This window comes from Poecilia mexicana, unplaced genomic scaffold (genome assembly GCF_051168715.1).
Source record: "Poecilia mexicana isolate PSO_F unplaced genomic scaffold, ASM5116871v1 scaffold_23, whole genome shotgun sequence".
Classification (NCBI taxonomy): domain Eukaryota; kingdom Metazoa; phylum Chordata; class Actinopteri; order Cyprinodontiformes; family Poeciliidae; genus Poecilia; species Poecilia mexicana.
Window position 1 is genome coordinate 2,847,097 of NW_028263392.1, and position 25,288 is coordinate 2,872,384.

Below are 25,288 nucleotides of genomic sequence, written 5' to 3' on the forward strand. Positions count from 1 at the left end.
GCAATGCCTGACTCAATGCACCTCGAAGGCTACAAACTGTTCTTGCCTTAAACCCATTGGCCAACTGGTCACATCTGTCATGGCAACATCAACATAAGTTCACTTCAACTCTCCACATTGTCTCCTTTTAAAAAAACACCCTGAAACCTTGACTAGACGTCTAACGCAGTTTTCAGTTGGTCACAGAAGCCGAACCTTGGAAGGATACGATACCTTGAGTTGAGCACGTTCTAGCTGGAGGAAGGAAGATGAGTGGGATTTGCTTGTGGTTGTGGTGCTAAAAACATTAGCAATGAAAGGCTGTCGTGTGTTCAAACACCAAAAGAACATGATTACAAATCGTGATTGCACAGTGTTATGCCTGTCAGCGATTCAAAGATATAAAAGCTGCCAGAGATGCTAATTGACTGGCACCTTTCACTGGGATTTATGTTTGGTGGATGTACTGAAGATTATATTTTCAGTTGTTGAACAGTCCAAACTCCAACTTGGGGAAATGTTAGATTTATGACTCTAGACTTAGAAGATTTGACTTAATGAGTATTAGGAGAATGAAAAAAATGACTTCCTCCAACGTGAACACCCCAATGGGTTGGGGTGTTTACTGAAAGACACTGGAGAAAGTTCTACCTACGAGGAAGTCTTTTTTTGGGAGGAAGGGGGGGGGGGTCCTTCATTGATTTCATTTTATTTAGCTAAACTCTTGTCAATCATCAGTGCTTCCTAAATTAAAAAAAAGCGATCAGGAAGAGATCATACTGATGTGGAGTTCACTAAGTTGTTGCAGTCTGCCTAAAAGAGCTACATCACCACTGTTGCCACAAACCCCACCCACTTGGCTTCTCTTACACCTCTGACTAGAACAATCTAAAGACTGTTGTGGGTGGAGCTTAATTTAGGGAAACTTCAACTATTATGTAAGTAATAAAAAGCAAAAAAGCAAACTGGCTTAAAACTGAGAAGCGACTGTGTGGCAACGAGGTATATTTAGTTTGCAGAATGCTACTGGCAGATCCTGAAGTCACCACAAATACATTCTTAAAGCCAGACTGGTGCCATTTGTTCCCAGACTTTGCTGCAAACTGCCCAGCTCACGGTAGTAAAATGTTCAATTTGAAGATTACAGAAAGAGTTCTTGCTTCATTAAAACTTATGGTAAACAACCGAGAAGCAAGTATGCAAAGCATCCCAGCAATCCGTTCATGTTTCCTCTGTGACTTGGGCTCTAGGACAGCCCTAAATCCTCCGGGCCAACATCAAACCCATCCTTGTTGTTTTATTGTGGACATCAGGGGCAGAACATCAGTTCTAAGGAACTTAAGTTCTATGGAAAATCAAATTAAAGGTAAGCTAATGCAAACGGGTTGCATAAGCAAAGCATGACAGTAAGCCTGTGACTGCAGTCACAGCACAGCTATTAGTCCCTGGTTACTTTCTCTGGTTACATAAATCTGAATCCCTGTTTATCATTCCCTGAATAATCGTGATCAGATGCGTCCATATGATTTTTTTTTTTTTTTGTGTGTGTGTGTGTGTGTGGAGCAGACACAAAGAAGCTTCAAGATGCAGTCTTTGTGTTGCTCTTTTTCAGATGAGAGAATGCAAAGCTCAGTAGAAGCATGCAAACATAGTTCTGGTGCAGAAAATCAACTGGTTGCTTTAAGAAAGTTGATCTAAAACATCAACAGGAGCCAGGATTTCTGGCTTTTTTCTAAATAAAGAATCGTGCACGCATGGCGGCTGCGCTCAAACAGCGAAACCACAACGAAAAAGGAAGCTTAGATTTAGCCGATAAAAATACTGAAAGTGGAAATTTTGCAGTTTTCTTTTAAAAACCCGATAAAAACAAACAAAGAAAGTAAAAAACATTCCATTTTTTTTCTGATCAGATCTGCAACCTTGTGCGCGGAGGAGCGGTCAGGAATTAAACGGCCCGCTTCCACACCGTCAAATATGGTGTCCGGAATTAACCAGATAATCACCCCAAAGGTTGGGGAGGAAGAAGAGAGGGAGAAAAAACCCCGAACCAAAGTAAAGAAGTGGTTGTCAATGCTCGGGGCTTACCTTATATGACGGCGGTGGCGGAGCGCAGCTGCAGCAGGCAGAGGGAGAGGTGGACTTCTGAAAGCAGGATTCTCAGGTCCTGGGCATTTAGCAGAATGGAAATTTCCATTTACCATGTGAGTGAGTCAAGAAGAAGCAGCAGCGTCGTGTTACAAGCAGCTTGTTCTGACGATGAGGCTGGCGGGCTGGATTGAGGAAGGGAGGGGTGGAGGGTCCTCATGTTCCCCCCTGGGTTGTCACTGTTAAAAACATAAACTTCTAGGATTATTATTTGTTGCGTTTATTTTCATTTAATTTCAGCTCCCCTCCCCACCCCCCATCTCTAAACATGGTGTAAGAACGATTGGACGTACCTAAAGTCACAAAGGCAGCATTGCTTCATTTTTCTTACACAAACAGTGGGTTTTAAAACGACTGCGCTGCGTCACTGATGGAAAATCCGCGATTCTGTTACGTTTGGCGCAAAGTCTGCACCAGAAATGAGGAATTGTGAACGCGAAAGGTATCAACAGGGGCGTAAAAAGAAATTGCGTCTCCCAGAACGTGTCTATGCACTGGGCAGCTTTCTATTTCCATTATAATAACAATAATAATATTTTTTTTTCGTAGCAACTTTGTTATTAAACCGGTAATGTGATGCATCTAGTTTAAACATTGCATGTCAGTCAACATCATTCTTCAAGCAGAAGATTGGTGTTGACATGTTTTCTATGTGTTGTCTTTTTAAAATTATATCTGCTTATTTGTTCTAAAAAATAAAGGTGAACAAAATGTATGTGCATACCGTCACATTTTGCTGTCCCTTTGTTGTCAGCAATGGACAATAAAAGGGTGTTTCTTCATGGTTGGGGGCCTAGATATCTTTTGGACATAAGTGAAGGTTGGCTCAAAGCATAGTCCTGATTTAAGCCGGTATGTTCTGTCTGCTGTCATATGATGTGGTGGAGTCCCACAGGGATCTATATTTAGACCCCACTCTTTCTGTTAATATATTATCTAAATTGGAATAAATTCAGTACTGTATGTCTCATTTGCAATTTTCCTTTTTTTTGTTCTTGTTTTAACATATAAAGAGCTAAAATGGAACAGTTGTATTAATTTTTTTTAAAATACAAATTTCAAATCTATTAGGATCATTAGTACATAGTTTTAATTATTTTAAAAGTGCTTCGAAAATAAATGATCTGTCTCATATACTGTAATATTCTACGAGGAGCTACCAAGTTTGATACTTTTTAGTTATGTTTTGCAAAGATATTGTATAGAATTGTGACACTTAGCTCTAGGTTTGATCATTCCACAATTTTTTAGAATTTAAAATAATAATTTCTAACATAAATAGATCCTAAACTTGTGCTTTTATGTATATTTGACAGTCTAAAATAATTATCTGCATTTGAAATCTTTCCAATCATATGTTTTTATAATGGAATTCTATAATGAGTCACATATTTATGTTCTTTTAATTTCATTCTTTAAGTATTAGTTTGACTCGTAATCTACTTGTCAGATTCATAATATTTTCCAGCCTTATCATTTGTGAAAGCAACAGAATCTTAACTTAGATACCCTCACATGGTTCACAATGAACAAATAGTTTTCTCTTGGCCGAGTTGCTGCGGTAAGAAAAACCATATGTGCAAAAGAATGTGCATTTTTGTTTATTTTAGAGCCAAAGTGGGAGAAAATAGTGGCAAGTATGATGAGATATTTACATGTTTGGACGGCACTGCTGGATGGATTCAGCTTGTTTTCATAGAAGTAAAGCTGCCAGTTGTTCAGCATGATTTGCAATTTCCATGCGCTCACACGACGGCAGCGCCTCTCTAACCGAACAACCAGTTCTACAGACGTGGTGCGGCGCAGACAGAATACACCTGAGGCAGATAAGGAGCAGAGTTAAGTATAGAGTTTCTGGACTTGCAGGATTTATTATAACTACTTTCACTTGATCATTTTATCCACTTGGACTGGGAAACTGAGAAATAGTTTCACATCCAAAGCTGGTTGAAATGTTCATTGAAATGTTCACCAGTGGACTTGCAGCAAAAAAAAAAGAAAAAAAAAAGAAAAAGAAAAAGGGGAGTTGGTACACCTTGTTAGATTTTCATTTGTTAGATTTTCACCCTCCTGCTCTATTTCACTAAATCCTGAGAAGACTCTCTGACGTTTGTGGTTGTAACAGCTGGAGACGTTCAGCTGTGTTCCTGTTGCAGAAATCTTGGCTCTAGACAAGGCCTGGTGACCTACTAACTGAAATAGAAATGCATTTCATTTATGGAGTCTGGGGGTAGAGGGGAATCACCAACATGGTGCACCACTCATGAGATGAGGTATCTTCATGAAGAACCTGAATTTTTGTCTTCGAGCCTATCACTAACCCTATCTAAACAGTTTAGATTTGAAACTATCAGTGAGCTGCAACGCTAATTAAAGTCTATTCAGTTATTTTTGGAGTAAATTGCATCTTCACCTATTCAGTATCACATATCTTGGAAGCAGTGACACTGCAAGTGCCCATGATATGGACTACATGGGCACTTGCCCAGGGTGGCAACAGAAAGAGGTAGGTGTTCTAGAACTGGAAAATAAATTAAATGTTAGTTGTCAGTGTGGTGGAGTAAGTTTCTCTTGCTTGATGGTGAGTACCAGAGAACTGGGTTACTACGTTCAGCTGAAACAAATAAAACAAAATTCTCATCTGATAGTCCGGTAGACTTGGCTCGATTGGGAACCAAAATTGCAACATTTGTTACATTTTCAGCTGCTGTGGTTTAATTTCACAACAATCCAAGCCCTTTGAAAAACCCGCCTCCACCCCGTCGCCTGTGGTGGCACTGCACTAACGTCCTCTGAAGGAAACGACACGGAAAACCTGTGAAGAAAAGATGAGCGCAGCTTCCTCCTTTGCGAAATGTAAATAAAACGAAGTAGCGGCAGAATTTAGCAGCTGTACGAATTTCCTTCTGTCTTTGGCAAAAGACCATAAGCCATTTCTTATGCTAGCGCTAAACTCTTGCGTTTGTTTTGGTTGTATTTACCCAGAATGCCCTCCACTGTAGTCCATTTCCTGCTTTTGAGGCGGTCTCCTGTCACATATGCATTCAAAACACACCAGAGTTCCCATTCTACAACAGATGTAACTGGATGCTGTTCTTCCATAACATAACAGTGTTATCTCATCAGTCTACGGAATACTTTCCCATTACTCATCAAGAGATTCCTCGGCAAATGGGAAGCAGATCTTTGTGTTGTGTTTGGCCTAGGAACTCTCCACTGGAGGCCATTTTTTCTCATCACCTTTCTTTCTGTTGACTTTGGATGTCCTGGGCTCCTTTGCAACCTCCTTGATTAGACACTGATGTTTATTTTTAAGTCATTGTGATAGACTGGCATCATTGTATTTCCTCCACTTGTGGATGATGCAGTTTGATGGCGTCCCAAAACCGTAGAAACTGTACGCTTTGCCAGACATATAGGCTTTGTTTCTACTCTGTACTTGAGTTTGAAAGATGGCAGCTTAATACATCACCTTTTTAAAAAAATATCTTTTATCCTAATTCTTGTTGTCAGACATGTAGAGTTGAGCTAATTTTTTGATTCTACACGCCTGGCAGTGGTTAGGCCTGGTAAACAGACATGAAAAATGTGACTGGTCGCTGTTAACTGAGGAGTTAATGCAGTGGGCAATTATATTTCTCCTGTTTTGGTTTAATAGCTTTTCTTTAAATGTTATAATCTAAAATTACATTTTGTTTTCACTCTGTTTACCTTTGAGATTTCAGTTAGTTTTAATGATCCAAAACATGAAATTTTGACAAAAAAAAGCAAAAAGAAGAAATCTGCAAGAGGGTAAATACTAGTTCAAAGCAGTGTATGCTACATCTGCTGCTAATGCTCTGGTGCACAAATAATACCAGACGGTTTCCCACTTTCTGAGTTCATCTGTTTTCACCAGAAGATGTTTTAAATGGTGCAAAACTTTCAAAACAAAGCTAGTTAGAAATTTGGGATTGCAAATAATCGTGCAGAGATTAATAGCCGTTCAAAATTGGGAAAGTTTTACCAATGCAATCAGCTTACGAGTACAAACCGCAAAGTATTTAGAGCAAAATTCATCAGCAAAACAGAGATCGTTTTCAAAACCTCCTCTCCCCCTGGCCTTCATATCCTTCGACAGATAAGGAAGTCAGCACACACACATTCTTGTAACTTTCCAAAATGACCAGTCCAACCTCAACAATAGAGCCATAGATTGTGCTAATAACACCTGTAATTTCTTCCAACACCCTTAATATTGGATCATATCATCAAAACACATCAACAGCTTTTGCTAGGTTCAACTCTATCCCTGTAAATAAAATAATTATCTGCTTCCTCTCTATTATGAGGGACTTTAAGCTACTTATTTTAGTTTTTGTTGATCCCTTAATGATACCTAAAAACAGGTCTGCAACTTTTACAACCTAAAGACCTATTATTGCCCTCCAGCGTAGAGTTCAAAATGATACATAACCTTTTATATAAAGGTTATGTACGTATGTTGGAAAAGGTTATGAACATAAGTAAACAGAAAGCTTTGATCCTACACTCACCATAAGAAATTGATCACGATAAATGATAACTGATACGATACGATACATGCCAACCCCTTGCCTGCTGTAATGTGGCTGTTACTCTGGTCTGTCACGGTGAACCAAAAACCAAAGCCCTCAGTTTATCAGGCCGTCTACATCCAGACCTCACACCTACGGTACAGAGAAACGGACAACGAACGCAAGAACAAGACCGTAGACGCTTCATGGACGAAATTCCTCTGTGAGGCAGCTGGGTTCAACCTTTCAGACACATGGTGACCGTTTCTTGGCATATATTAGATTATGACACATCAAATCTGAACTTTCAAGCTAAAAATAAAACAAGAAAGCACATAAAAAGTGAAACTTGGAATTGGTGGCCAAGGCCGTACAGTAAAGAGAAGAAGCAACAGTTACACCAGTGTAACTCAGTTTCACTGTAAGGTTTCTAGTAGGCGGCTCTGTGGAAGTCTGCATGTTTTCCAGATGATTGAGGGTGGTCCCTGACCCTGTGAGGCACTGGTCACATTTCAATGGTGGACTCATCGACCAATGAGGACGGACGCTGGCTCGTCTGCAATGTTGCAAGGAATAATCTGGCAGAGATAAGGAATGAATTGTTGTTACTTTACCTTCGGGGTCACGGTCAGTTCTATGGTCTGATGGTGAAGGTGGATGGGACTCTTGTTTTTTCATCTATTGAGTCGAAACATTTGAAGTGAAATACTTTGAGAATTTATGAGTTTGTAGTGAAAACAAGTGTAATTCTATACTGAGAGCAAATCATAGAAGAGACAAATGTTTAGACAAAAAGAAACAGAGAAGGTGAATCATGGGTAAAACATTCAGCAGAGATACGGGAGATGAAGGAGATGATCTAGTTTGATTGCAAATGTTAACTTCACACAAAGTAGTGAATTTGTTTATTTGTTTTTTTTTATCTCCCACGAGAAATACTTGAGAATGCACAACACACGTTCCACTCTCATATTCTGAGGAACCGACAACAATGTAGAATTCCCACATTCCGTATAGAGCGATTTTACGCCTCAGTGGAATCAGGTAACCACTGGTTGTCAAGGGAGCTGAGCCAAGAATGACTCAGTAAGTTAGAGTACTTTGAGGTTTTTATTCAGAAGATGACACAAAGTTCTATTTATATTCTCAAAACATACCACAGAGAACTTATATGATGACTCCTTGGTGTAAAAAAAATATTTATGAGGCAATAACAGAGGACATACAACTGGCAATTTTTCAACTACCAGCTTTTATTGAAGTGTTGCCAGGAGAATATAAATAGTCACAGCTGTCAAGCTTTAGTTAAATATTTGAAGAAATAAATTACTTGTAGTGTGGGTAACTATTAATTAAGAAGCTATATAACTTAAAAGCCCCATAATATTTTCACATAACTGCTTTGCTAATTATATATAAGGAAGTATAAGGTGTTTTTTTTTTGCATTAGCATAGCTACTCGCAAATTCTGTGTATTGCTGTCCTGCCATAAATCATGCTTCCATCAGTGTCATTTTATACAGTACTGCATCAGAAAAGGTTGATGGAAACATAAAAATTCTAAATAAATTTCTCAATTTTGCAGAAAAGTTTTGAACGCTTGCTTGACGTGGTTTTGTTTTTTCCAAAAAAGGGTTCATTTGCTAAAAGGGAAGACGGAGACACATTTGCTGGTGTAGCAAACGCTACTGTTCAGTACTGGGACTGTGCCTTACCAGAGGCACAAAACCAAAACCTCAAACTTTTCTGTGATGTGTGATCCATGCTAGTTTTACAGTTTATACTTCCTATTTATTACAACCATACATAATGTCAACATCTGATGAAATTACGATTTATATAGTTTGGTTCATTTGCTCCAAACCAGGAGAAGGAAACAGAACTAATTTGCTTTTTTTTTCTTTTTTTTTTCTTTTTTGCAACATTTTAAAATTTTGGTCAAAATTTCCGTGATAATTGAATGGAAACATAGCTACTATGGACCAAAATCTCTTAAAGATTCTTCATAAAGAATATAGGGACATTATCCTTGGAGGTGCACACAGAAACCTGTTCTAGAGCAGCTTCTGATAAGACTGGCCTTGACTGAAAGTTACTCTTCGGAGCTGCTGCTAATGTTTCAACACCCCTGTCTAAGAAGAGCGGCATAATTACGTTTCATACAGGAGTCTAAGTCTGTGTGTACATTGAAAGAAAGGTGACGAGTGAAATGAAAGTTCTTTCTGGGCCAGGATGTTTCATGCCCCACAAGAACTGAAGCACATTTTAGTAAGCACTAAAGTTTCTGATTGGTCAAACTAAATTTGTTGGACATAATACAGCAAAAACAAAAAAACAACAAAAAAAAGTTATTCAGCTTGTTTTTGAATACCTGTCAAAAACAATCTGAAACAGCCTTCTTTATGAGACAATGCTTCACCTAGCTTCATTTTTATCCTGGAATTAATAAGGAATGGAAATCCATTTTATGCAGGTATACATGTAACTTAGTTGTTTGAGTTCAGAGTTGAAGCCTTTACCGAAGCTTCTTCGAGAGCCAGTTGTTAAACTTTGTCCTCACTAACCTCACACTATAAAGATAACATAATTAAAACCTTGATAAACTCCCAACTTCAATCACGTTTGACCCACTTGATTACAGAAGCCATAAACATAATTGTAGCTGGAAGACAGGTTATATTGTTTCCTGTTACTTTATTTACATTTCTCAATGTCGTTTGCTTCTAGTTACAAATTAATAACGTTTATTGTCCTTTTATTTTTTTTTTATTTTTTTAGCTACGTTGATTGATCAGTTGGTTTAAAAAGTTGTCACACCTGTTTCACATTTTACTCCATTACAACCACAAACTACGAATGTGTTTTAGTGGGATTTTATGATGGGGCAGCTCAGAGTAGTGGATAACTGGAAGGTGGAATTTAAAGTTTAGCATACTTCCCCATTGAGCTGATCTGATGTGGATTAGCAGTGTTTGCCAACAACTGATGATGTCATCTAGAATGTTACTGTAAAATATCATCTCTTCCGCCTGGACACCGATTTGTTAGCATGTTATGAGTCATTTAGGACGTGTGACTTGAAAGAACAAGAGCCGTTTCTTGCTTATCGGTGAATTAGGCAAATGCCACCAGGGGGCTCCAAAGCTGCATGTTCAGTTTCACCTCAGGAAAATTAAAATATCCCGTCTTTATCCATAATTATCTCTTATATTTATTAGATCTTTTATATGCTTAAAAAATTAAGATAAGATACAGATATGTCAAACTGCAAAGAATAACTTTGCCTGGCAAGTTTTTGTCATCATTAGGTCAGTGATTCTTGAGAATAGGGACAAAATGGGTTTTAATTTTCCCATATATTTTTTTTTATTATTTCTCAACCTTATGTATGCAAATATGACAAATAATGTTTAGAAAATATGAAGATGCTAAGGTTTCAGGCTCCCAGTTGCGAATTTTTAAAAAAAAATTACATTTTTAATCGACCTGACCCAGAACTTTGTCATCACCATCTGACAAAAATAAACCTAAAATGATTTTTAAAATACCCCATTAGTGATATTTTTACTCAATTTACAGACAAATGCTTCTCAAGAAATAAAATAAATATTATTTAAAACAAAAAACAAGAAAAAGTCCATCTGATGGAGTTGACAGTGCATGACGGAGTTGACACAGAACTGAAGGTGGTGACAAACTACTGAGTAAAATGAAAAACTTGGTACATGTGAAGTAATGCAATTCATGTAAAATACATTAAAATGAATTAGTTGCACAATTAAGTGAGATTTGACAACAATTTCACTGAAAGAGTCAGAAAAACTCTGATGGAGTTGACATCTGACGGAGTTGACAAAATGCCAAACTACCTCAATTTATATGATGTTATTCTGAAGGAGGCCATATTGTAGCTCATCAGGTCCATGAAATCTTTACAGTTTACCAAAATTAAGCTTTTATTTCGCAAAATTTCATCAAAGTTTTGTAAATTGTCAGTTATGGAGTTGACACATCATGGTTGTGACAAACAACTTAGGAATAAAACAGAAGAAAAAACTAAAGAATAACTTAAGTTAACCGGAGCTAACTAGTCCTCCTAGCAAAGGAAGAGAAAAGACGATGTCATGGGGTCCTCAGAAGTTCTGGTGCCCCCCAATAATGCCTGATTTTTTTTTACATTCTTTTCATTTCTGATGGTGTTGACAAAAATTAAGGACAAATTTCAACGGAGTTGGAAAATATCTAAAAATTATTTTTATTTCAATTTATCGATACTTTTATAATTATTTATATGACTACTTATACTTAATTGTCATAATATATAATTTTAGTATTTCTTTAATTGTTTTAAACTATAAGAATGTATTGAGTTCTGCTCCTGGACAAGGGCTTTTACAGGCATCATCCACCGACTACAATGTTTAAAATAAAAAATATTCAGCAAAAAAAAAAAAAAGAAAAATATACATTGTTGTGCTCACATGACCCAGGTTAGTTTAGTTAGATATTTGAAAAAAATATATTTTGTGTATATTTTATTCAAATTTCATGCTTTATCCATAGGACCTGTTTTGTCCCTATTCTCAAGAATCACTGAGTCGTTGAACTGCACCGTCACACCTGGAGTGATTCAACGGCCGCCGACGGGTATGTCAAAAAGTAAAGTAATCTAAACTAAGTTTAGTGGCCCACAAAAACAGCAGAAAAAGAAAATTAAGTAAAAAAAAAGATTCGAGGTGACACATTTTTGATGGTGTGGGCTGGATAAATGGTGTAGCATGTTATGTATTTTGTTAGCTAATTGTTTTTGTCCCGCTAGCTCGGCCTTGATAATTGTTATTTAGCTGGCTAGAGTTTGTTCATCATTGACTCAGCTTTAATGTTTGCTTCAAGAATGTGTCACACATGAATCTCTGCTGCTATGGGACTGTCTGACTGACTTCAGACCTGTTGATTCAGATTCTAACAGTCTCAAAATATGTAGAATCTCAATCTTCTATACATTATATATTGCTGTATAGACAATTGTTATTTTCATTGTATGTATGTAATCTTAACTGTAGTTTGTTTTGATTGTAAAATTTTGAAAGATTGTGGCATTTTGGCGGACCACCTAAGAGGAATCTTTTCATTGTATATTTATAAACTAGTGTGATCTAAATGACAGGTCATTTTCTGCAAAACCAGCTGATTGCGAGTTTGCACAAATGTCGCTCTTATTTGTCAAATTTTCATGGGAACATGCAGATGCAGCAATCCACTGAACTCAGCTGAATGGAAAGGGTTGAAATTTGAGCCTGAAATTGACCAATAATACCTTAAACAAATTTCAGACAGGATGGTACCTGTTTCTGGGGGTTCACTCCCAATTTGCAAACAAGCCAAACAGAAAAGCTCTGGTTATGCAACCTTCCACGGTGATGAAACAAATGCACAAAGAAAACTTTCTGATCCGTGTCTTTGAATGATGAGTGGAAAGAGTTGACTTCTCTTCTCGGGAGAACAAAGAGGTAAATTCAGAGTCAGCTGCACCTTAACGTCCGGCGGCACGGAGGAGATGTATATTGTGTAATCTTCCTGCTTTGGCCACATCTGTGTTTTTCTGTGCTGAAATCTCTGCCTGATAAACAGTGGAGGAGGATAAGTTGTGTTTTCGTTCATTCCAACAGCTGTCTGCTGAATTTGGCGCAGAAAACGAAGTTCTCATGTCCGAGGGACGGAACCCAGACCCAAACAAAGACCCTTCACCTAATGGATGTTTGTCCAGATGGATGCTATTTTGACCATGAGGGGAAAACTGTCTGTGGATGTCCTTCTGTTCCACAACACTTACATAAAACAGAACAACTTCAGCTGCAGTTTGGCTAAGAACTCAATTAAATCTCATATTTTCCATCCAAAGGTCAATTACAGTTGGAACAAGATGGAAAAATACTGATTTATCTGATTTTATTCCGGCTCCACAAACTTCCCTTTAGCATCCATGGCTCATGAAACAGATTCATTTAATGAATGTGAAGATTTTAACTCCTGACACACAAAGATACAAGTTTGCAACCTTATTTTCAAAACACGAACAAAGGGAGTACAGGGATCTGACCCTAATGCTAACCCTAATCCCCCAGAAGAGATTGGCTAGAATTGGCTAGCCATTCTAGCTAACAGAATGTTATGTTGGAAAAGAATTGTCCTGATATAACTTTTCACTTCCGATATCAATGTTGCAGCTTTGAGTATCGGCCAATATCGACATTGACCCGATATGATATCAGTGCGAATCATATATATTTTTATTACTTAAAACTTATTACTGTTCTCAGGGTATACATTTATAAATATACTTGCAAGAACGTTCAAACCTTGGCCATGTTGGCAGCTTGTAAATTGTACAGATTCATTCCTGACCAGAAAAGAAATCTTTTGTTACATTTTGAAATATTGTTTTGGTTTTATTTCTTGAAATTTGGATCATGTTATAAACTGCCTGAAGCATTTCCCTCTCTATACGACCAGTCAGCACATTTCTGTGATGCTTTTTGTAGTTAACAATCTAGACAGATCTAACCCAAAAATGGCTACCCATCCTCAAATTTGCTCAATCAGCCCAAATGTTAATCTTCAGATAGATGGATGAAAAATGCCACTGGGATTTGGTGCGCATGCCTGTATGGGGTTAACTATATTGACACAAAGGTCTATCTTTGTTTTCTGTAACACCAATCCTACCATCGTAGAGCATAGACGTCTGTTAGGCAATGAAAACCAAGAACATGACAGGTTTATTCTGCCTGAACATTGTAGGCAGATTTGATCTAATCTATGATCTGCTTATAGAGCTACATACCAAAAAGTTGGAGCTTTCTAGGAGCAGCTTGACAAAAGGCAGCACTAGCTATCACAATCACATCAGCTTCTTTTGTTCTCTTTTGAGGAACCCCTTTGTTTTAACTCCCCCGAATTAATACGATGGAGATTTTCCCAATTTTTGACTTTGTTCATTACTGGTAAATGTTTTCATTGAAACATTTCTGTTAGGTTTTGCCAACCACCGGGGGCTTCTTTATGAATCATCCGCTCCCTCCGTTGTGCCCCTCATACCGGAGGCACGATACAATACAACAAGGCCCCGCATAATTTCCCGATTCTTCCGCTTCTCCGCTCCAACTATTAATTTCTAAGCCTCGTTATGCAAGTCATTATGCAACGGGTTTTCGCCGTGTTATTTCAGTCCCCCTGTTTGTTAATGGTTCCGGGTGAAGGTTTTCGGCCATTGAAGCTGCTGTTGACATTCACATGCTCCGGGGTCTGGCCCCGTTGAACCCACCCGACTGGGTCGACGGAGGGCCACCTTTGTGACGCAACACGTGTCCCAAAAAGTTTAGAGCAAACAGGGAACACGTGCAGATTGTCAGACACTGCTCTGCGAGGGGCATCGTGACAACAGAAATATTTTGGTTTTAGGAGAGATGAATAACTGCAAGGCCATCTGGTGGGGTATAGCTCTAGTCTGTTTTCTCATTGTTTGCTTAATCCGTGTTAAGAAAACTGTGATCGGATGACACTATGACTCCTGTGTGAAACACATTTGGGGAAATAAAAGCCTAGAGAATTTTCTCACTGATTAGCAAAATGTAAGTTCAACAGTGTTGGGAATACTTTCATTTTGTTGAAACGTTTACTTCTCCCAAGCTTCTCAGTATCACTGAAATTTTGCAAAAACATGGAGGTGTGGCGAAAGCATTAAATCTTGCCGTTACATGTGACTTGGTTTGGTCTTTGGCCACAGGTGTATTATAGTTCTCACACACTTAAGTATTGTTTATCTTGACAAAAATCCAGTAAATGACTACGCCTCACCTGATACGGGCCGATGAGTTTGATTATACTGAGTGCTTAAGTAGAACTGGATTTCTTTTGTTCCTTGAAGACGTTTCATCTCCCATCCAAAAGGCTTGTTCAGTTCAAGAACGTAAGGTTTTTGACTTTTACATGGAGGTACTTTTAAAAACCAAAATATTTGAAGCCTCCTAAAAAATTGCCGCCCTGAGCTACTGCTAATTGAGAGCCTCTTCCAAAGTATCTGCACAGAACACGCATGAACCACGGTTCTTCGGTTGTATATAGTGTTAAAATGTGATTTAATCCTTTGAAATAAACCCTGGCCTCCTTTTCCAGCTGGTAATTAATGATGTGATGCTTTTATTTTTTCCCCTTCCTTAAGAGGCCAGGTCAGCTGGCTGAAAGACCAGTGTCGTATATCAAAAATCTTGGGAGGCTAAACTTGTTTGTTTACTTGACATGCAAACTTAGCAACAGTTCTGAGGTTGTAACTTCTTACCACACCTGCAATCCAATGCCTTCTATTTCTGATTTTAATATTGAATTATATTTTCAGTCTTAAACACCCTCCCTTACATTCTAACATCACACCTAACACTATACCCAATGAAGCTCTGCGGTCAGTATCCATAGCATGACGTCTAAATTAAACCATTCCCATAAAAACATTATTGCTACCTGGCAGGGTTAGCATGGTGCGGTGCAAGCCTCTGACTCGCAAGCTAACAGGGCGCTTTCAACCCCAGGAATATCCATCAGCTATATTTGTCACCTTGTGACTGACAAAAATGATCTCTTGTTACTGTCACTTATCACATGAACTAACCAGCCTTACAGTACGGCAGGCCGCTTTAACATAAACCTGCTTTCAGTCCAGCTATCTAAAAGTGAGTTTTGACTAGATACAACTGGATTTGAACTGTCCCAAATGGTAATTTAAGATATCTGAACTCAAGATGTCTTTGATTACATTTTGACGTGTCAGATTGCCTTTCAAGATATCTCAAATAACGCCACTGGGTTTTAAGGGTCACATGTCTGTAATTACAATTCAAGATATCTCAAACTTAACTATGACTAGTCAAACTTACACACACACACACACACACACACACACACACACACACACACACACACTGAAATTTTCTTATTTCAGACACACATCTGAAATAAGAAAATGTGCACAAGAATCTCTGGTGCTGCCAAACAATTGCCTCCATAATTTGTGTTTTTTGAAATTAATTTTCTTGACACACACAATGTGCAACTGTCGAAATTTATGGAAATTTCAAAATACTATGTAAATCTGGGACATTTTGAGTAGGTGGAATAATTACTAAAGATTTCAGTAATTTCAATATTCAAGATATCTGGAAGACAAATGCTATCTATTTTTTTATTTACGATAACTCTGACTTATTAAGATGTCTGAAAAGGAATTTTGACTTGTCAAAACTAGACTTAACTGAGATATCTCTAAGTTAGTTATATGTAGTCATTATTTGTTTTCAAGATATCTAGAATTAAATTTACGCTAGTTGAATCTTATACTTCCTATCTAAAAATATATTTAAGATATTATTGTATCATTTCAGATTTAATAGAATGGATGGACATAAAAAAGTGAGATATCTTAAATGTACTTGAAGATTAGTCATAATGTAATTGTTGATATGTGAAATATATGTTTCAGATAGTCAGTATTCACTAGGTATCTTGAATTGAAGACGATGAAACTTGATGGTAAATCTAATGTCATTTCATTTAATCAAAATGTAATAAGATGTATGCTAAATATACATTTTGTCAAGTCAAAATATAGTTAGTATGCAAGCAGTGTTGTAGTAAAGGTTACGTAACACGAGACCCAGTATTCTCGTGTTAAAGTATTCTTAAGCTGGTCTTGAGCACGGAAACACTATGTAGTGGTCTGTACAGCAGCGGTTTTGAAGAAGCCTCTGACTGAAGACAATCTCTTGTATCTCACTCTTGAGAAAGGAATGATCAGGATTGTCCAACCAGGGCTTTATCAAGTCCTTGATACATAAGGGAAAGTTATGTATCCTATAAGAGGGATACATAACTGAGGGTTATGAATACCTCCGAGTGGAATGCAATTGTTCAGCTGAGCTAAAAATAGAAGTTTGTGCTGATTGGTGTGCACGTAAACACAGAGGTGTGATGAGCTCTTAGAAGGAAATTTAAGATCTTAAGAGATCGATCACTTTCAAGAGGACAGTTTTGTTTGGGTGTATATATGATGGATCTATAGTTGTTTGAATGGCATGGCCATCAAATCCTGTCCTTCACTTGATGCTAAACCAAAGCAAAGGTTGATGTTTTTGTAAGACAAAAACTCCCAAACTAATCTGTTGATGTCTCAGTTGGAGTCAGCATGACTCATTAAATTAAATGATATGTGATATGCCATTATAATTAGGTAGATACTGTTTAGGTCACAAACAGTCACAGTACTGTGGAATATACAGGATGCAGGACCTGTGTCCTGTATATTCCACACCCTGGCGTGTTTTTCCCGCTGTGTCATGGCGGGAAGCTCTCCCTCGTGAAAAGTGTTTTCATAAACAAGGATTTGTCTCATGGAACGTCATGCGCCACTTGTTTTCACAAATTGAGTTGCGCTAATTGTACAAACAGAGCTGCAGCTCAGGAGAATTAGATGCCATGCTGTCATACAGGCAAGCAGCTGGGTGGCAGCCCAGAGCCCTGTACTTTTCCATTCAGGATAATGACAAATGGCAGGAGCTTCTGGAATTTTTCTCAACAGTCATTCCTTATCAGAGAGGGAATCAGCACCAACAAAACTCACCTACAAACACCTCTCTTTGAATGTTTGTTCGGTCAGACCAGGGGGGATGGACAGATGCAACTTTCTAAAGGTGCACATGCTGCTCAGCAAAGGAAAAACAGTAGGAGTTTGACTGTCTACGTTTTAAACCCTCCGTACATGACAGACAAAATGACAAAATGTGGACGCTGCATGAGAAAGGACAATCCAAAGGGTTCAAGGACACATCCAGGCCTGCTGGTGTCTCTCATTGCAGTGTGACTTCTATATGTCTGAGCCCAATGCAACCTTCACCCAGTCACCGCAGACTAGAGGGGGAAGTATGTGTATATGTTGTGGAGTGTTGACTGTACACACAACAATCTATGACATTTGCAGTTGCTTTTACCACAGAACCTGCACAAGGAATACTATCACTCAGTTCATTGGCTGTCATGCTAATGCTTTGAATAAGTCAATAGGGGATTAGTTGCTGACTCTTATAATCAAACAAAGAAGAGTTCATCGTACTGATAGTGATTGGCTGATAATGACTGAGTTTCTTTTCACTACCAAAGTTTGTTTCTTTTCATAAATCTTTAAACACATTCTTTATGGAACACCACGTTAAACCATAAATAGTACTTACTATTATCATCAGTTTCAACAGATATTTTCTCTGAGGAAACATTGATGTGACATGTTACACATTGCATACTATGGATAAAATAGCCGTTCTAATGTTTTGAAGTTTTGCTAAATTGCTAGCTGGAGGAATGCCTGGCTTCAGGGTAATGGGAAAGTGCCAAGAGTCTTCGCTCATCTGCCTTCAAATGCTTGAGTAGCATCCCATAATCTATTGGGTGTGGCATGATGTCCGCCCACCCTCAACAGTTGTAGCAACTTCAACTGTTCTGGACTTAGGAGTCTGTTTGTGAGAGTGTGTGACGCACAGCTTCTCCCAAATATTTTCTTTTGGGTCGAGGTCAAGATTCTGTGCAGGCTTCCAAACCCATCTTGCTTGGTTGGTTGATCCAACCTACACGACCATATCTTTCTTGGCCTTTCCTTGTGTACTGAAGCACGAAGGAAGGTCATGTTGGAACAGGAAGGGGTAATTCCCAAACTTTTCCCCACAAAGACAGGAGCATGAAATTGTCCAAAATATCTTGGTATGCAGAAGACTTTAGAGTTCCTTGCACTGGAGCTAAAGAGCAGAGCCAGACTCTTGTGAAACAGCCGCCACACCACAATCCCCTCTACACTGTGTTGTCTTAATGGCTTATCTAGACAAAGACGAACGTTTATGTTTGTAAGAAAAAAAAAAAGTGAAACGTTTGGAAGGGACTGGAGAGCTGTCAAGGAATGCCTCTTTAGTATTTAAACTCGTGATAACATGAGAGATCTCTCTCCTTCTGACTTGTACGCCAAAAATGCTCCTGGGTGGAGCTCAGGAAATGCTTCCATCTCAGCCACCGTATCACATCTGTCATCATGTGCTGAGAGGACAACCTGAGATGGACAGTTGTCGTCTGTACAGTAAGCCATCTGATAAAGATCAGAACATAAACATGGATCACAGGTTCACATACTTTTACTGGTAGAACGCAGCCCTTTTGTTAAACTCTCCTGTCTCGGAAACTGAGCTTTGATCCTGAAACAGAAACATACACATTTAGTGAAAAACATCCTCTCACTTTGTCCATATTTAAAATATGTTATGAAAGATATTCAGATAATGAGCGCTTAGAGAATTCTCATTTACAGGGCTTGAAGAAGAACAACTATCTCATTCGTCCACAGGAGGGCGCTGTTTCCTCAATAATATCTGAAGATCAGCTTTGTGTCTTTAAATACAAGTAAGCAAAAATGAATACTTATCCTACTGCATGCGAGATCAAAAACAGACCATAACATTTCTTCCGAGCTGTAAGATTCCAGTGATTCCAGTCACACAGACTCTCCACCCTACTGCCCTGTAGGAGGCGCTACAGGAGCCTCCAGACTAAGACCAGCAGGTACCAGAACAGTTTCTTCCCCACAGCTGTCAAACTCCTGAACTCTGCCTCCAGACATCTACAACAAGCATGACGGCTGTATCCTCATAACACATGGACTGAAACTTAGCTGCACTTTTATCTGTTAGTCACTATTGTATATACTGTATAATCTAATCCTGCTCATAGTCTGTATACTTATAATTTTTGCATATTTTTAAAACAGTCTCTAAATTTTATGGTAGATTCATGTTAAAGTCAATACCAATCAAGAAATGACAGAAACAAATAAATTGTAACAAAATGTAGAAATCTGGTTACATTCAGGACGATCAACTAAAAGGTGAAACTGCAGGAAGGAAAGCATCTCAAAAGACAGACGATTTAAATTTTCTCTTTTAAAAAATGAATTACTGGACTAAATTTTACATGCTGAGCTGCTACTGGAATAATTCTGACTCTGCAGCAGCTGATGTTCAGCTAATTAAACCTTTGGGGGTTTTACAAACTTACATATTTTGTCCCACTGTCTTTTTTTTTTTTTTAAGCTATGACAAAACTGACCTGTGTTCCAGCTGGAACATCTGCTGTCCTGAAACAAAAGCTCTATCCAAAGCAGTTTATGGCCATGAACCATAAAACAAAACAAAAAAACACAATGAATTAATGAAAGAAATGGTAAAAGATCAGAAGAAGAGAGAAAAAGGACAACCTGAAGCAAACTTTTACCGGCCCAAATGAACCTTATCTATTAAACACAAGAAACACCCATGGTCATCTTCACCCGGAGCTCAGAGGAAGGAAATGAAAGAAGTCATTGTGAAGCCAAAGAATGCCGAGCCATGAATTGGCGTACTTCAATTGGCAGGCACAGCGGGGTGTGTTTGAAAGTGTGTACACACACACGCACGCACACGCACACACACACACACACACACACACACACTTTGTCGAGCTTTGAAAAAAAAAAAGCTATTTCTCTTTCAGCAACAAAACAGACCCAGACACACAAAAGCTTTTACCAGTGACACAAAGCGAAGGGTTTTTTTTTTCTTTCTTTAAAACTGTCATTGGTAGGAGTGAAAAAAACCAAATTCACCATCACTTTACCAGCTGAAAGGGAGACAGGAGGAAAATACCTCCCACTGCAGCAGGTCTGAAGGTCAGGAAAAGCGAAAAGAAAAGTTTCATTGTGTCAAGATTCAAAAGCAACAGTTGATCAAACTCAGTGTCCGATCCGCACAGCAACAAGCAGCCCGTTTCAGCTGCATTTAGACAACGTTTTGTCACGTTACACAATGTTCACCTGCCAGCAGGACAGCAAACACTCAGCAGGCGCTACGACGAGATGCTTCAGATCAAACCTGTTCTTGTTTATGAATGGTATAGTCAAAGCCCAGAGTAAAATTTCACTAAGATTCTGTGTCCAGGCTTGAAAACAGAGTTTAGCAGAAGCTCTCTGTCCAATTTAACTCAATTCTGTAAGTAACTGGCGTGTGAAAGAGTTGCAGAGAAAAAAAAAATCTGCAATTATTTTTAAGTGACTGAGGCGTAAGGAATGTTTACTAATTGGATATGAAGCATTGATCAGATTAAAATCAGTCACTGGTGTGTATTATAGTCTAAATTAGAAGTGCAGAAAAATGATTCTATAGATCACAATCGATTCAAAAATCGATTTTAAAATGCATTTAAGATGAGAAAAAGCCAGGCAGCTCAGCTAACCTTGTACTGGTAAATTAAGTTACAGAATATTTTATTTTTTATTTTTGTTAAAGTGTAAACTGATGGAATTTGATACAGAACTTTTAAATAAATGTTCTACTTGCTTCCACTGTCTTTTCTTCTCCTCAGTCACATCATTTAAACAGAGTCTCTGGATCGTTTGAAAAATTGGTTTTTCAATTAAAAATCAGTTCTGAATTGACTTGTGACCCGAAAACTTGGAATCTAACTGCTAGAAACTGAAAAATTCTAATATGTAAAAGCTGGTAGAGACATCCTGCAACATACTCATTTCACATTTGCATCCAAAAAAAACCCATCATGATCCACCCTCATAACCGTTATAAACTCCTTTGCATTCCTCTATTGTTTGCAGATGTAAAGGAATTAAATATGTGAAAAATTCAAGGGTTGAAACTACTTAGAAATCAGTTTTTAATGTCCAAAGGATGCAGGGAGGTTCTGTATGAATTATTTAAGGCAGCACATTACCTCACAACCCCTTAACATAACCGAGAGGAGACAGTTTGTGACCTGTGCTGGTCTCAGCACCAGTGTTTCCAGTTCAACGCCGGAGCGTTTGCAGAATGAGCTCATAGATAGCAGAGATAGTCTGCAGTCACAGCAGCTGAGAGCATCGCGCTGGGAGTGGAAACACGTCTCAACGTTTAGAACGGAAACGTTCTCCGGCTAAGTGGAAAATTTCTCTTTCAAGTTCCACTAAAAAGGTCTGAGTACCTCTGCGAGACCAGCAGCACTTGGTGTTGTGATGGTTTCCATCTTCGGCCGGTGAGTTCACATTCAGGGTGGAATCTCTGTCCGTGTCGACGATTCCTGAGGTGGATCAGGGCTGAGAGGAGGGGGACACTCTGTGTGGATTGATGGGATTCATGGGGTCTGTGTGGAATAAAAGCAGAGATCTGAGAAAACGACCGAGGAGAATCCAGACTTTATTTGGTGGGAATGAAAACGACTTCGGTCAACATTCTAATCAGAAACAACGCAGACGGCGTGTTCGATAGGAGCGACGTGGCTCGCCATCCAAAAACTCTCAAAAAGTGTAAAAAGTCAAGTCAGTTGCATCCAAATTGGTTTTCTGTTGGTTTCTTGCACGTCCAACTCTCCCACACTTTGAGAGAGTTGCATCTGTGTATACAACATATCTTTGATTACATGTAGGCATGTAATTACATGTAGGCCTGTCCTGTGCCTACATCCCCCACAATGCTGTACGGTTCTGCATATGTGTATGTCTAATTTCTACAACAACTGACATTAACACAGTTACCTGATTGTGCCAGGTATACATTACGTATATGCCTGGCAAATACGTAATACTGTCCCTTTAATACTGTATATACTGTAGTGGACTATTCTAATCAAACATTCAGAGTCGAAGCAGAACAAAAATAGACGCAGCTATGAATTCAAGCACCAGGTGAGACAGAGCTGCTGCAGGGATAAGTGGATGCTGATTTGCACCTGGATGAAGAACTGGATGCAGTGTGTTGTGTTGTGTTGTGTTGTGTTAATGCTGTTCAGCACATGGGTGATGAAAACAAATAGCACACAGTGTTAGCCCCTCCATCCTGTGCATTACAGCCAACCTCACTGAGCGATCTGGAGAATCCACGGAGGCCTCTCCCTTTGATGGTTGGCGCTATGGAAACGTTCAGTCTGTCACCACGTCCCCCGTGGACGGCTCGTAATTACCACAGCCTCGTGATTGGCTTGGAGTCGGGGGCTTTAAAGCCGTTGTTCCCGTTTCGCTTTTCAGATAATGGAATTGACTCGTCCTCGGAAGTGAGGATGTCATTGATTTTGTCCTCCCTTCATTTTGTCAGCGAGTGTTTTTGCTCGGGTCTGGGAGATTAAATAAGGAATCAAAGCAAAACAAAAACAGTTGATGTCTGTTGGAGTTCATACAGAGGTGTGGAAAAATGATTTCCCCCCCGTTTTCAGATTTCCTCTCGGTTTTCTTCTTTGTCACACTCAAAAAAAAGAGAGAGAAAGGAGACTTTAAAAAATTCAGTTTAATGTGAAAACTTAATATATTTACTTGTAAACAGTGAAGTATTATAAAAAAGCAAAAAGAGAGGAAATCCGTAAAGAATTTTTATTTTTTATTTTTTACAAAACTGTAGCTTATACGTTTGATGAACCTCAAGGAAAGCTTTCACTTGGTGCAAAATAAACCCTCAAATACTCAGATAAGTGAAGCAGCTGCCTACAACAACAACATGGTTTATCCTTTACGGCGCTCCGCAGATCAACATTATTTCAGGAAACACGAGGATTACATAAACTGCACCCACAGCTTAGTGCCATCTGAAATATTCTGCCCCAATGAGCAAATCCTAAAATGCTGCTCCTCAGTTAGCACCACAAAAAAAAAAAAAAAAAAAAGCCAAAGGGTGTAGCTGCAGCTGGTTGTTTACTTCCTTCCACAACTCGCCTAGCGACACACAGCTTTATGTTTTATAGACTTCTTCACGGTAGGGTGAAGCCAAACACCGATTCCCACCGCACCCTCTGGTCGGGGAATGACAACGATGCCCTCAAAGTCACAGATGCTTAATTACAGTGATGTTATCATTAATGAACCGAATCGTCCTTGCGAAGGGCTCTTTTAGAGGCTCGCTCAGAAATCCCTGCAGACTTTATGATACCCTGGTTTCCAATTACATCTGAATGCTTCAAATGCAGAGGATCAGGCTGCTTGTGGCAGAGTGCGGCACTCTGAGGCCGTTTCATGGGTTACAGCTCAAACATGATAAAAGGGTTTTGGGTTAAAAGTGAGCCAAGTGAGACAGCAGGCTAAGGAAGAGGGGCTAGCAATCCGCTGCCCAGTTCTACCCCAGGCGAACACAGAACCACCCACACGCCCCAGTCTGCCCCGGAACAACGCCAACCCCAGTGACGAATCGTTCGACTGTCCCCAAACCTCTTCATGCTACAGCCCCACAAACAGCATTAGCACCAGATAGCAAACCCACAAACAAAATACAAAAGAACCCCTTGACTTTTTGAATGTTTTTGTCTCACTTTTCTTCACTATTTAATGATTATTCGCTTAATAAGAGGACAGTTCCTTCAGTCTTTTCTCCACTGCTAATCCTTGATGAACTTGACAGGCAGCCAATCAGAAAGATGAGCCTGACTAGTAACATTTTGATTTTTGCTAATATTGTCTAATATGAGCCAATCACAAACAGATTAGGTTTTATGATTAAAAAAAACATTTTAATTCAGGCGGTTTCTTTTAAATTTTGCATTTTTTTCCCCCTTATCTTCCTTCCATCTTTCAGAGGAGCTAAAAAAAACATCGAGCTCCTCTGTCTGCTCCCAGTACAAATATACAGAAACACATCGAAAAAGCAATCAGAGCCAGGAGGAGGGTCTTAGTGCTGCCAATCACTATTGTGCTCACTCCCTCCTGGTTACTCTCTGCTAAACTACAGCTGGTTCACCACAACTTAACCTGCTACAAATAGTTAGCACAACACTACCACTCACTGCAGATAAAAACCCCTGAGTTTTTTTTGTTTTTTTTTCTGACTTTGTTTGATTCATGAGCCGGTGACAGTGTGAATACTGTCACCATGTCACAGTATTCACACTGTCACGACATGGTGCTTTTAATAATATGGAAATAAAACAAATTGTAAGAGTTATATACTGCAGCTTTAATTAAATTATTCCTACACCTGAATTATTTGGACACTTGGACGTGATAACTTGTTTTCAGACTAACGGCACATAAATCAAACATTCCCTCCACATCCTCATCAGCTTGTGATGCTGATGTTGCTCCGTCTACAACACCTTCTTCCTCTCCTCCTCCTCTCTCGGGTCGCCAGTCGCTGTGTGAGCTCCGTGTTTACTCCCAGGACAGGACCTCCCCTCCCCTCCCCCCTCCCGCACCGACACGCCGTCCGACATGCAGGTGAGCCGCTTCCCTCTCAGAGTCGGCGCGGATCATCCGAGCGGCTGGAAGCGGCGCGCTTCGCTCCGCACAGAGCCAAGTTCCCTGCAGGGTTTTAGGATTCGGGAACGGCCGAGCGTCGGAGCAGGAGGGCTGGAAAAGGCAACAGTGTGGACGAGAAGGTGAATTGGCTTTTTTTATATACATATATATATAACACCATTTGGTTAGGCAGCTGGGAACTCGGGGTGGGGGGGAAATGCTCTTTCATGATTCTTTTTTTCGCAGAGGAATAGTGAAAGCAAGAAGGCAGAGCGTTAATTAATCCGAACACAAGTTGGATAAAAACAAATGA

General features: G+C 39.1%; 2 protein-coding genes across 2 annotated transcripts in view; one reads left to right on the forward strand and one right to left on the reverse strand.

Annotated features, from left to right (window-relative positions):
* slc38a4 (solute carrier family 38 member 4) overlaps nt 1-2,294 on the reverse strand; it is a 31,565-nt gene extending 29,271 nt beyond the window's left edge. Inside the window, exon 1 of the mRNA XM_015010133.2 lies at nt 2,065-2,294. The gene's annotated coding sequence lies outside the window, so the exon portion shown is untranslated. The remainder of the gene's footprint in view (nt 1-2,064) is intronic.
* Nucleotides 1-25,288, forward strand: part of LOC106931787 (amphoterin-induced protein 2-like) — a 45,735-nt gene that overhangs the window by 14,117 nt on the left and 6,330 nt on the right. Inside the window, exon 2 of the mRNA XM_015010134.2 lies at nt 24,869-25,115. The gene's annotated coding sequence lies outside the window, so the exon portion shown is untranslated. The remainder of the gene's footprint in view (nt 1-24,868; nt 25,116-25,288) is intronic.